This window comes from Lepidochelys olivacea (genome assembly GCF_965140295.1).
Source record: "Lepidochelys olivacea isolate rLepOli2 genome assembly, chromosome: 16".
Taxonomy (NCBI): Eukaryota; Metazoa; Chordata; order Testudines; family Cheloniidae; genus Lepidochelys; species Lepidochelys olivacea.
In genome coordinates, this window is record NC_140426.1 from 4,391,353 (window position 1) to 4,404,457 (window position 13,105).

The 13,105-nt window shown below is 50.6% G+C and overlaps 1 protein-coding gene across 8 annotated transcripts in view; it reads left to right on the top strand.

The window, feature by feature from the left end:
- The window catches only part of EXD3 (exonuclease 3'-5' domain containing 3), a 573,796-nt gene that overhangs the window by 538,261 nt on the left and 22,430 nt on the right, over window positions 1-13,105 (top strand). The window lies entirely within an intron of this gene.

The following is a 13,105-nucleotide window of genomic DNA, read 5'->3' on the forward strand; positions in this document are numbered from 1 at the left end:
GGAGCAGAAGCACCAAACTCTCAAGAGAAACCCTTGTTCTCCCTGTATTGCCTCTGGTGGTGGAGGACAGTTTGATCTGATGAGCCATTAGGATGAGGAAACTTAGCCAGGCTTTTCAGGTTCATTTCATTTCCATTGTGGTGAATTTTCTAATCTGGATGCACAACTGAATTAAGATTTTGGATGCCCAGGACCCTGTGTTTAACGACAGGCTCATTGATTGTAACAGCAGAAATGAGACCCGCAATCTGCATTCATCAGGGAGTGGCCCTTTCTCAGTATCACTCCCCCAGGTGACATCTGGCTCAACCATGCACTGATGGTGGGGAAGGAAAGGAATGGAAGAGATTGGGACCTGATTAGGAAAAGAGAGATGCTGAGTAAAAGACAGCTGTTGTGTTGCGCTGACCTCAGGCGCTGCTAGGAGTTAACTTGTTGCACTTGGAAACTTATTTGACATTTACAATTTCTTTTGACTTACCAAGGGTTTTCCCAAGCCAGAAAGTCCCAGGGGTGCAAGGAGGTGACACTTCCCCAGTGTAGATCCAGCCAAGCCAGTTCTAACATTCAACTCACAGTCCATATAATGGCTTAAACAGGCAGCATGAGGTTCACATTGTTCCATTTAACTACAGAAATAATGAAACAACCTCTGCTGTCATGGGGCCAAAGAGAGGTGGATTTTCTTTTGGACATTATTACAGCTCCTAAATTATTGTGTTCAAAGCCTAAATCATCATAGAATCATAGAATATCAGGGTTGGAAGGGACTTCAGGAGATCATTTAATTCGACTCCCTGCTCAAAGCAGGACCAATCCCCTGATTTAGTACTAGGTTGATGACTTCATACTAGGTTGATGGGTCTCCTAGGACGACTAAGGGTGGGCAGATAAAGGGCTCAGCAAAAATGGTTTAGTTAAAATATGAACCACCAGAACCTTCACCTAAATATGAACCAACCAACCCCCAGAACTTCAGCCAAGCTCACCCTGGGAGCTTTGTAGAATTCCAGAAAGTTTGGTTGTTAAAGTTGTGTCTTTTAAGTTTTTCATTAAGCTTCTCAGCTTCCTGGGTTGGAGCTGGGATGGAAGCCCAAATAGAGGAGCTGTTCCCCCTGTGAGTCTGAGAGGAGCTGGAGAGGTCACTGAAACTGTCAGGATTCCAGCTCAGAGCATCCAAAGCTTGGCGCCCTTTGAGGTTTCCTCTGTCACTGGCTCAGCATTTAGCTCTGGGAAGGGAAGAATGTCATCTGTAGTTTGCATCACCTTCCCTATCTGAAATAACCTGCGTGTCAATTCCCCACCCAAGTGGGAGAGAGAAGGTAGGTATCATTCTGCACAAACAGGATCCAGAAGAGCCAGTATCAAACCAGCTCCCCAGTTGGTCCTGCCATTCCAGAGGCATTCTCACCTGCATTCTCCTCCCTGTCCAATATACACAGAGAAAATCTGACCATCAGGGGTGTTTCCCCTGGCTCCGTTTGGCTCATTAATTCCTTTGAACTGTGTCATATTCAGTATGCACTAAACAGGGCAGTCCCAGGATTCAGCTCTGTCTGAGTCTGCTCAGATTTCTGAAGATATCTAGTTTGCAGTGGGCATGCTTGCAACTTGATCCCTGTCCTTACAGATTTCAGGGAGCTCACAGCAGTGGCTCTGGACAGAGATCTTAAAGAACCTCTGACATGCCCCAGCCAGCCTAGGCAAAGACACTAACCCTGTGACATGGCCAGATCCTCACTGAGTCTGTAAGATAGCTGGGTAGAAACAGCCGCTCCTCCTGCATGACTCACTCCGTGGTGTCACAATCCAGCGTTGGTGACATCACATTCACCAGCACCTCAGTGTCGTAAACACTGAGTTGTGACATCACGGAGCAAGCCGGTCAGGAGAAGCAGGTTTTGTTGAAAAAGGGAGAGTTTCTACAGGAGGAGGCTGAAAGGCTGTGGTGAGGCAGAGGGGAAGCTGTAAGTCAGGGTGGGAGTATGGAAGGCTTTAGGGGGCAGGAGAGAACTAGCCATTGCCCCATTAGGGACATGTGTCCCCAGCCTGCTCCACTCCACTCCCCTCCCATCTCTCCTTCCCATTAAATGCACCCCAATCTGAGGGTTCTGTTGCAAGAATACTCCCACACCCCTAATCCTAGAAAATAGCACAGCTGTTCAGGACCAGGATGGGGAACAGGGCTGTAGCTAATAGAAACAGCAGGGAAACTTAGGGGGCAAAGCATAGGTTTATAGCCATAGCACGTCCCCATCCACTAGGCCAGGGGTCAACAACCTTTCAGAAGTGGGGTGCCGAGTCTTCATTTATTCACTCTAATTTAAGGTTTTGCGTGTCAGTCGTACATTTTAACTTTTTTAGAAGGTCTCTTTCTATAAGTATTTAATATATAACTAAACTATTGTTGTATGTAAAGTAAATAAGGTTTTTTAAATGTTTAAGAAGCTTCATTTAAAATTAAAGTAAAATGCAGAGCCCCCCGGAGCGGTGGCCAAGACCTGGGCAGTGTGAGTGCTGCTGAAAATCAGCTTGCATGCCACCTTTGGAACACATGCCATAGGTTGCCTACCCCTGCACTAGTCCATAACCCTGACAAAGAGTCACCATTCCAGGCTGCTGGCCATTCAGGAAAGCCTGCTGGCTCATGGGTTGGCCACACCACTCCCTGGGGCTCAGGAAGGACGTGGCTTTCAGGACTGTCCCCTGTGTTCTCTAGGGCTCAATAATGCATTTCTTTATGCATCTTCTTGTCTAAAGTGATTTCCCTACAATCTCACTCTCTCCCCTCTTAGCAGGAGGCTGTCACAGATGACAAGGCACTCTCCTTGGGTTACTTGTCCTGCACCTCTGTGCATGGAGAAGTTGCTGCTGGGCAGCTGTATGCCATTTATCTGCATCCCCCAGTCAAACAGCTTGGAAATCAGAGCCAGTCGTGCCAGCAGGGCCCTTGTCTGAGCTGCTTCTGAGAGTCTTTGCTCCAAGGGAAGTAGCAGTTCAGGGGCCGTCCGGTAGCGAAGAGCACAACCCCTGCCCCAGGTAGCTCTGCTGCGGAAGAGGCTCCGCACGTGCCTTGCCCAGCAGTCTCCGTGCAGAATGCTTCAGTCCAGCCTTGGCCATGCTGGGGGGGTCATTTGGCTGAAGCCTTTGCACTCACCTGGTTATTATTGTACTCAGCGCTCACGTCCCCCGCCAGCCACCGAGCTCAGAGCACCATACAAAGATGGGGCGTTTTATCTCCATTTAAACTGAGGCATGGCAGGGCCATGAGGCTTGCTGATGGCCAGACAGTGAGTCAGTGGCAGCTAGGAGTCCTAACCCTCAAGCCCTCCCTTCTAACCACTGAGTCTTTAAACACCTTTGGCTCTAGCTGTCAGTCACCCCTATTTTTCCTCTTTCCAATGAGCTGGGAAATTATTCATTCCCCCAAATCACCCTCCAAGCCAGGAAACTCGGCTTTCCTGGCTTCTGACCTAGCCCTTGTCAGACAGACGGGCCATGTGTGAGATGCCTGATTCCTGTGCCCGATGGGGCTAGCGCCGTGCACTTTTTGTGCCTAGCAGTTGGCAGCTGGAAGCAGGCTGCCGTGGGAACATACACCTGCCACAGCTCCCGAGGTCTGGGATTGCCTCAGCAGGGGCGCAGCCAAGATCCATTTCACAGGGGGCAGAACGAAGCTAGCCTGGGATTTGCCGGTGACTAAGCGTGAGCTGGCAAGGGCTGCCCTAGCGTGAGAAAGGGAGGGCTCCTCCTCTGCTGTGTGCTCACCTGGAATAAAGGCTCTGCGGCAACCTGCATTTCTCTGCCAGCCCTCTCTCTCTCAGCACTTCTCTGCCCTGCTCACGTGTCCCAGACCCGGTGCCCTGTGTTCCTGGAGACCTGCGGGGTTTGGGGCAGAGCTTTTCACCTCCAGGTCAGCAGCATGAAGCCAGCCCCGGCTGGCAATCGCCAAAGGGGATCCCCTGCCAGCTGCTCTCGGCCCATGGAATAACATCCCGTTAACAGCAGCTGGCAGCCATCTGAGCAGAGAGTCCCCAGAGACTGAGCCAGCCCTAGCCCTGACGCCACCCAGGACAGGGCTGGGGCGCCTGGAGAGATGATGCTCTCCTTGCTCCACAGGGGCTTGGGATTATGTGGCATGAACTTCACCTGAGATGTTGTGCATGGAGGAAGAGGAGAGGCACTGGCTGCTCTGCTCCTGCCCATTCACTGGGCGTGTGCCAGGGGTTTGGAGTCAGCAGGTCGGCTCATCGCTGCGTGCGGCTGCTGCAGGGGCAGTGCTGAGGCTCCCTGCACCTTCCTGACGCAGCTACAAGCTCTAGCAGGTGTCGTGCGCAGGGAAGCCAAGCGGCTCTCCAGGCGGAGCTGCAGCCCGTCACTGTCACGCTCAGGCAGCTCTGATTGATATCCTCTTGCTGCTGCTCCAAAGGAGACATTGTCTCTCCCTTTGCTACCTGACGAATGGCTTGCCTGCCCCTGTTCAAATGCAACCCCTTCCCGGTCCCGTTGGCTGAGGGGAGTCATGTGGCCAGGCATTGCATTCCGCCTTAGCTGTCTCAACCCCTCTGAATATTTTCCCATCGGAACTGCAAGGCTTGTGTTAGTTGTGTCATCGTCAGTAAGGGCTGAAGAATGTTCCCATGAATTTTGGCTTTAATTATATCTGCACCACCTTTTCTGGGCCCTGTTTTTTCTAACCTAGCACAACAGGTCCAGGGAAAACAGACGTATGCAAGTCAGTCCTTTTCCCATTGAGAGGCTCGTTCCTTCCCCACCAGTACCTCTGTATAACTCCCCATCAGCGGAGCTCAGCCTGAGAAGGCTGCTCTGGGACAGCATTGCTGCGGCACGCCCCGGCAGGCTCTTCTCACCCCTCTACAGGAGATGGCTGGTGCGCTTTGATCAGGGCAGCGTTCCTGACGGGAAGCTGCCCACGCCGTTCGATTGGTTCCACCATGTTTAGGGGGGATATTAAACCCATTTTCATTGAAATTTTTATGATGATTAATTGCCACTGCCACAAAGTGGTTATTTGTCTGCTGTGCCTGCCCCACTCCTTTGGGAGCTGGGGCCTGGGGATGGCTTTGTTGGTCGTGGCATTCATGGCCCAGGAGGCGGGGGTGTTGCAGGAGGGAGGGTAGCCTTATAGCAAGAGCGTGTCTAGGACAGGGGTGGGCACAATTTTTGGCCCGAGGGCCACATCAGGGTGCAAAACTGTATGGAGGGCCGAGTAGGGAAGGCTGTGCCCCCAAACAGCCTGGCCCCCACCCCCTATTCTCCCTCTCCCACTTCCCACCTCCTGACTGCCCCCCTCAGAACCCACGACCCATCCAATCCCCCCTGCTCCTTGTCCCCTGACTGCCCGCTTCCAGGACCCCCCTGCCCCAATCCTACCCCCCCCTCCCCCCCGGGATCCCACCCACTATCTAAGCCCTCTGCTCCCTGGCCCCATCCACACCTCTGCCCTGTGACAGGCCCCACAGGACTCCCGCGCCCTATCCAACCCCCCCTGTTCCCCATCCCCTGACCGCACCCCCCAGAACCTCTGCCCCATCCAACCACCCCCGATCCCTGTCCCCTGACTGCCCCGCGGGACCCCCTACCCCTTATCCCACCCCAGCCCCCGCCACCCCTACTCCCTTTCTATGCCGCTCAGAGCAGCAGGAGCTCACAGCCCAGCTGCCTGGATGGAGCCAGCCACACTATCCGCACAGCGAGCTGACGCTGCAGGGGAGGGGGGACAGCCGGGGAGGGGCTGGGGGCTAGCCTCCCCGGCCAGGAGCTCAAGAGTCAGGCAAGGACGGTCCCGCGGGCCGTAGTTTGCCCACCTCTGGTCTAGGACTAGGAGATAAACCTTATTCCCCCCATAGGCCACCAGGTCACCCAGTTGATCTGTGGCCAAGCTGGGAAGAGAACCTAGTAGTCCTAGTCCTGTGCCTTGTCCACTGGAGCACTCTGCCAAACTGCAAGGAGAGATTTCATTTTGAACAGCTGGAATTATTGCTAATGTGATTTTGTGCTCTAGAGATGGCCAGTCTGTGCATATCCCCACAACAGAAACATCAGCTCCTCCTCCTACCAGTGTGTCTCAGGTCTGACCATTTCTTGAGGCCAGAGGGAAGTTTTGCCTCCATGGCCCATCCAGCCCTTGGCCTCATGTTGAGACTCTTAACAATGGGGACCAGCAAGTGCTGGCATGAACCAATAGACAGTGCACTGGGCTGGAAGCCAGGAGATCTGGCCTCTTCCCAGTCCTGACCCCTTCCATCTCCTTTGTCTCTTCTTCCCACCCTCAGGTCCATGGCTACCATCACACTGCCCCCTACTCCCGCAAGACTCTCTCATTCATCTGCCAATAGCCTTTTTCTCTCCTCCTTCCTGAGCATCTTGTCTCCTGTTTTCTAGACCTACGCCAGCCTTCCCTAAGTTCTTCCCATCTGGAATAGCTTAGGGTTGCCTGTCTTATTTAAACTGTCAGCTCTTCGGGGCAGGGAACATTTCCTTATCTGTGTTTGTACAGTGCTGTGTGAACCTGCAACACTCAGCACTCCATGTTTTGGAAGAATGATACTGCTTGACGGAAAACACACCCAAAAGCCTGACTGTTTGCTCTCCCACACAGAGCTGAGAGCTGTCACCTTGTAATACCTTCTGAACAAATCAAACAAGGTGCTCTTTCCTTCTGGATGGAACTGGGAGCTGTATAGTGAGGGAGGCTGCCTTGTGTAGACTTTGGCACAAGCTTTCCAAGTTGCATGTGTGACAAGGAAGGGAATGCAATAAATGCGGCCAATTCACCTTTGTCTGCTGTGTTGCAATCCAATAAAATGTATAAGGCACCTTCCATGCCAGATGTCCCAAGGCGGCTTGTGAGACATACACATTGGGTAGGTCACAGGTGCCCTGCAGAGCAGCAGCCTTTGTAGCTCTGTTCAGCATCACGTGCAAATCTTGCCCAGGAGAAAATTTCTTAGCTTGTAGGGGCCAGCATCACTCAAAAGAGGCCTTGCCCCAGCAGTCTCCCGTGCAAGTGGAGTGTGCAAAGGCAGATGCGTACATGAGAAGGCTGTAGAACCTCCCCACAAAGGGGTCTGCTCGCCCACTGCGGGGAGGAACCAGTGATGGGCCTAACTCCCAGTAACATTAATGGGAATTAGGAGAGGACCCGCCTCCAACCTGTGAGTGGGAGAACAGATCTCTGTTATGTGTAAACAGACCTCAGGGTCATACTCAGGAGTGTCAGAGCAATGAGAAGGATAGAGGAGAGTGAACTGGTTTGAGGGGCTCCTGAACTTCTCAGGAAAGAAGTTGCAGTAGGTCTCTGCTCTTAGAGACTCTGGAGATGATCCTGCACAGCTCAGGAGCTGAGCTTCAGACAGTAATCCCTAACTGACCTTCAGTCGACCCAGAGCTTCTGTTATCAAGAGCTTGGACATCAGCATTTCAGCTGGCCTCAGAGATGGGAAATACTGACGGGAGTCCATGTCGATTCCCAGCTGCCGTGCAGACAGAGCTCATGTTCAATGAAAAGAGAAACAGTCTCTTCCCCTGTGGTCAAAAAATGCACCAGTTTTTCTCAAACATTTTTCAGGGCATTTCAGTAAATTGGTCCCATCTCAACCTCACCTGCAAGTTGTGCAGAAGCATTTCTGAGTTTCTGTCTAAGCCCTAGCATGGTTACACCTAGAAGAGATGCAGTTAAAATGCAGGAGTGGCACACAAATGAAAAGTGAGACAATCATGAGATTTAAGGTCTGTGTTTATTCAAGACAGTTAAACCCTGAGAAGATCTGATCCGATAACCTCCTGAAGTTATAATTTAACCCTGCCTTATGTTTTGTTCCTCGGGAAATCAGAAGTGACTCCCTCGTGATTCTTCACAGTGCAGACCTGACTTCTGTGAGAATTCTGGTTCTCCCAACCAGGTTTTCCCCTGAGTTCCTGGTGTTTCAGAAGAGCGCATCTGGTGTCACTTTTTCCTTGGTTGAGTCTTTTTAAAAAAGAGAGTGAAGGAGGAATGTTTGTTTTCAGTGGGCAGACACGGTTCCTTGGAATGGGAGACTTGCAGGGATTTCTCATGTGGCCCAGAGCTGGACCTAGATTTTGCTCCTGTTGGTAATCATGAGCACGCTCAGGTCTCACGCTCCCCATGCATTCACTGGTGCCTGAGTTGGCCAACACTTCTTGAAATGTTAAGGAAGAAAAGACATAGAAATATTGATTAAGGGTAACATTTCCAAAGTGCCTGTGGCCCACATTGGCCCCGTGAAATCCATAGGCATTAGGAGCATAAATACCTTTGAGGATTTGGGTCTAAGTGACCTAGGAGCTGAAGCACCATTTTCAAAAGTGCCATGGGCATTTGGAGCCTAAGTCCCATTGAAAATCTGTGGGGTTTAGGTCACATTTGAAAATGGGGCTTAGGCTCCTCATTCATCATGTAGGTGAATTTGAAAATGTTTCCTTAAATTTTTTGCAAAGCTCTTTTGCCCTTTTCCATCTGGCTGCATCGGCACCACTCCCTCCCTGCGCTGTGTATTTCCCAGACTCTGGCAGGAGCTCTGTGTCACGTCTGACCATCTGTGTTCCTACTGCTGGGGGGAGTCACTTGGGCACCACCCACTGAACCAGATTCATTCCATGAAAGTGTCAAAAAAAAACAACAAACCAACCCCAAAAGCAACAAGCCTGTGCAGGTTTTCAGGGAAATGAATGCTTGGGAAAGGATCGAAAGCTGCTTGCTCTGCAGCATCTGAGAACTGGAAGAATTGGGAAGCCTCATGTTTTAATACAGAGCATATAACAAGAAATGAGGAATCAGATTGCAGGGTCCCTCTTCCCATATGTGCAGACAACTTGCAAATCATGTGGTATCAAAAAGTGATCCTGGCATTGTTGATTTAGAACCGTACTTAGGAGGGGAGTAGGCCACTGACTCTGTCCGCCTGTCTGTCATCACCATGTTTCTCTTTCACTCTCTCAGTAATGAAGTACTGTATATAGGCTCTGAATACTTAGTGACACTACCCTACAGAGGTCTCTTTTCTCCCCTACACTCTTGGAATCAGGGGCCATTACTTAGATTTCCTTCTTTCACTTCTTCTATCTCCTTTCTCCATCCTTATTGCCAAGCCAGCCCTGGCTGTTGGGATCAGGCAGTGTGAAAAAGGAGGTCTTACGCTGAGTGTAAGTGGAGTCTGCCTTGAGTCCGATCTGATTTCCATTGGTGTGAAGCTCCACAGGTGAGGGCCTTTCCCTGAGAACGTCCTGCCCCACAAAACCTAGCATCTGCAGAGCCCCCTGGAGGGCAGTTGGGTCACAGATGGAGGAGCAGTCTCTGAGGTGCTGTCACTAGGGATGTAAAGTTTCAGAAAAATTTGAAGGCATGGGGGAAAAATGTGTGTTTCTGAGGGTTTTCAAACCTCCCCCAAAATTCTGGGAAAAGTTGAAATATCTGCAGTAGTTACTTGCTTATCAAAACTAAACTTTCTTTACTTCTAATACTGTACTTTTCTAAAGTATCTTCATTTTCAATACTTACTAGTATTAGAAAGCATTAGAAGGGCAGCAGTAACATTGCTTTAAACATTACTCTGAAAGTTCTTTCACTGTTCATTCTGAGAGAAAATATTGTATATAACAGCTTCTTTTACGTTTGTCCCAAAATTTCCAGTTCTTTCATACCAGGTGTCAGAAAAAAACAGGGAAAAAATGTCCTCCTCCCCCCCGCCAGTTTCCATTTTTCCCTGGCCCCTCACATCTCCGGTCGTAGCTAGGCCTGAGTCTGTTGAAGGCCTTAAAGATCAGGACCAGGTCCTAGATTGTGACCAGGTGTTGAATGAGGAGCTAGAGCAGTGCCCTTGTTGCATAGGAGACGGGATTCGGTGGGCTCTGTAAGCTGTCATTCCTCTGTGGCCTTTGCCTTCATGCCAGGCAGAGTGATTTGTTGTAGGCTGGCTTGGAGGGATTGAAGGGTGATCAGGCCCTGCCTGAGAAGAGGGCACCAGGCAGAATGGGAAGCCAACATTTCATAACACTGTTGTAATCTGAGAGTCGCAGATCAGTGCTGAGTCCAAGGCTGTCCACTATCTGGCTGGCTGGAGAGCAGAGACCTCTGATGGCTGGAGAAGTTAATCCCCCTGCAAGCTCCTCAAAGTGAGCTCCTCTTCCTGCCACATCACCTCAGCTCCCCAGGTTGTGCCTGCGCCATTCATGTGCTGCTCTGTCAGGCCCTGTGACCACTGGCTGACTGCATTGTCTGAGCCTGCTGACAAGAGAGGAAGTTGCAGGGCATTGGCAGGTTGTGTGCATTGGACTCCACACAAGGCCTCCAGGCTTGCCGGTCAGGCTGTTCTGTGATCTATCCACAAGGAGTCAGCGAACCCAGACTGGGGCTACACTGTTCCCTTCCCACAGCTCTGGGTTCAGTGGATAATACCCTGGGTAGCTTTGCAAACCAAGGCCATTATCATGGTCTCTAGAGTCACCACCACCATAGGGAGAGGTTCGGGGAGCCCCCAGCAGGCTCCAGGGCACAGAGGTGAGGTTCCCACACACTTTTTGAGCTACTAGCTGGTGCAGAAAGGGCTTGAGGCCCTGGGGCCATCCTTACTCAGCCACACCCCCTTTGGGGCATCTGACTTCCCCAGTGCACTCTCTTGGGGTGAAATCCAGGACCTATTGAAGTCAGTGGGAGCTTTGCCACGGACCAGGTGTGCCAGGGAGCCCCTGCTTCCTCTCTCCCCCACCCAAGGAGAATCCCAGAATCTGGCCCTAAAATTATAATCAAATCAGCTTTCCTACTGAAGGGCATAAGCAGGGTCTGAGGGGAGGCTTCCTTCCAGCCCTCCCTGTACAGCACAGTTCAATGGGCCAGAAACCCTGGGGATAGTCTCCTTCCTTTGCAAACTTTTTGGTCACTGCTGGATTCCAAACCAGTCTGATCTGATCCAGTCATGTGGCAAGGCCCAGGCACTGAGGAGAGGAGGGGGAAAATGGATGTTACTGCATTTAGGGCACCTTGTACTCTGCAAAACAGCCTTACAGGGCTGGAAGGAAGTGGCTGATCAGAGAACTCAAAGCATTTGCCACAGTGCATGGAAAGTGAATTCTCTGAAGAGTTCTCGTCCCCGATAGCATGGCCTCTCTGAGACTTTCCGTTTTACCCACTGTCTCAGGCTTTGCTTGAAATGCAGCTTCAGAGAGCGGAAGGCAGAGGCCTTTTACAGTCTGAGTCATTTGCAGGCTGGGGTTTATTGCCTCATTTCTTGGAGTGCCTGACTGCCAAGTTATTGTCCAGACTGGGGACAGCTCTGCCCCATCCCTGCGTGTGGTTTGAGAGGTGGGTGCCAGAGCTGTGATTGTATATTTTTTTCTAACGAATAGTTGTCCCACTTTCCTCTCTGATTCTCCCACTTGAGGAGAAGGGGAGCCATAGCCCCCAGATGTGACCTCTCTGCCGCGTCCAACTAGTGCTCCACAAACATATCAAAAGTGCTAAAGACCTGATCCGAAGCCCACTGAAGTCAGTGAAACTCTCACTTCATACAGTAGACTTTGGATCAGACCCCAACCAGGAAACTCACTGCATTTAAAATGTATGCACCTTTGAGCAGGGGGGTAGGCTAGATGACCTCCTGAGGTCCCTTCCAACCCTGAGATTCTATGATTCTAATCACTTGTCTTGGCTGCAGCTCTTTCAAGGGACTAGTCAACTTGGAGCCTAATCCTTTGGGATTTTTAGTGAGTTACAGGTCACTTTGGGAATCACACCTAAGTCCCCCTATAAATTTTTGTGGGATTAGTCACATTGTCCCACGTTTTAAATAGTTTGTCTCTCCCCTTTTGCTGTGTGGAAGACCTACACTAACTGCCGGTACAAGGGAGAACAGTGAAACTGATGCAACAGAGCACCGCTAAAGGCCCTGGGTGAAATCCGGGCCCCATTGAGGTCAGTGGGAGATTGAACACTGACTTCACTTGTGCCAGGATTTTTACCTGCAGTCGCAACCAACTGGAAAAGAGAGAGAAATATTTTTTCCTCCAATCTCAGTGCTAGGAATCTTGGCCTAAGATTTCCAAAGTGCAGAGTGACCCGGTGTGTTCAGTTCCTGAGGCCCAACCCCAGCACACCGTGAAGGGGTCAGATTTTCACAGAGCTCAAAAAGAAGAGGAGGACTTGTGGCACCTTAGAGACTAGTAAATTTATTTGAGCATAAGCTTTCGTGAGCTACAACATCTGATGAAGTGAGCTGTAGCCCACGAAAGCTTCTGCTCAAGTAAATTTGTTAGTCTCTAAGGTGCCACAAGTCCTCCTGTTCTTTTTGCGAATACAGACTAACACGGCTGCTACTCTGAAACCTGTCACAGAGCTCAGTGCTTTCTGAAAACCAGGCCCCTTTAAGATGTTTCAGATTGGGACCCCTAAATCACTAGTCATTTTGGAGACTGTGGGCCCATGTGTGTTACTTGTGATAAGTAAAATCTGTGCCAGAGAAGTGATTTGTAAGGCAACGGTGCCCCATTAAGAAAGCTCATTACCTCAGCAAGCTTTTCAGTTCTGTGCCTATTTATGCAAATATTGTAGGGAGAGCCAAAGAGTGAGTTTCAAAGCTGTAACTCTGGCTCATAGGGTCTTGCTGACATTTACAGACAGTCTCAGCTTCTGGTGCTTTATGGCAGCATCCAGGTCCCAGCTGAGTGAGTTATACTTCAGGGTATGAAGCAGCAGGTGTCTGTCCTCCCAGTGCTGAGCTGGGCTGGAGTTGGCTAGCCATGAAAGGTTGAAGGCATTCATTTATTTGGGGGGCAGGATGGGGATTCCTAGAGAGCACGGCTGGATTTGCCATGTTAAATTATGAGCTCTTAATGAAGAAGCCCTATCATGGGCTTTTAATGGTCATCTCGGTACACTATTCTTTATGGGAGCATTACACAATAAAGCTGGGCAGCTATTTTTTCTCTTGAGACTTTGACCCAGAGTTCAAGCTATAAACTGGGTTTGCTGTAAGTGACTAGCTGGGGCAGAGTGCCTCCCCCAGCTACCTCCCTCCAGACCCACACATATACCCCACTCTTCACTTTGAGCTGGCTGGCATCTGGGGAA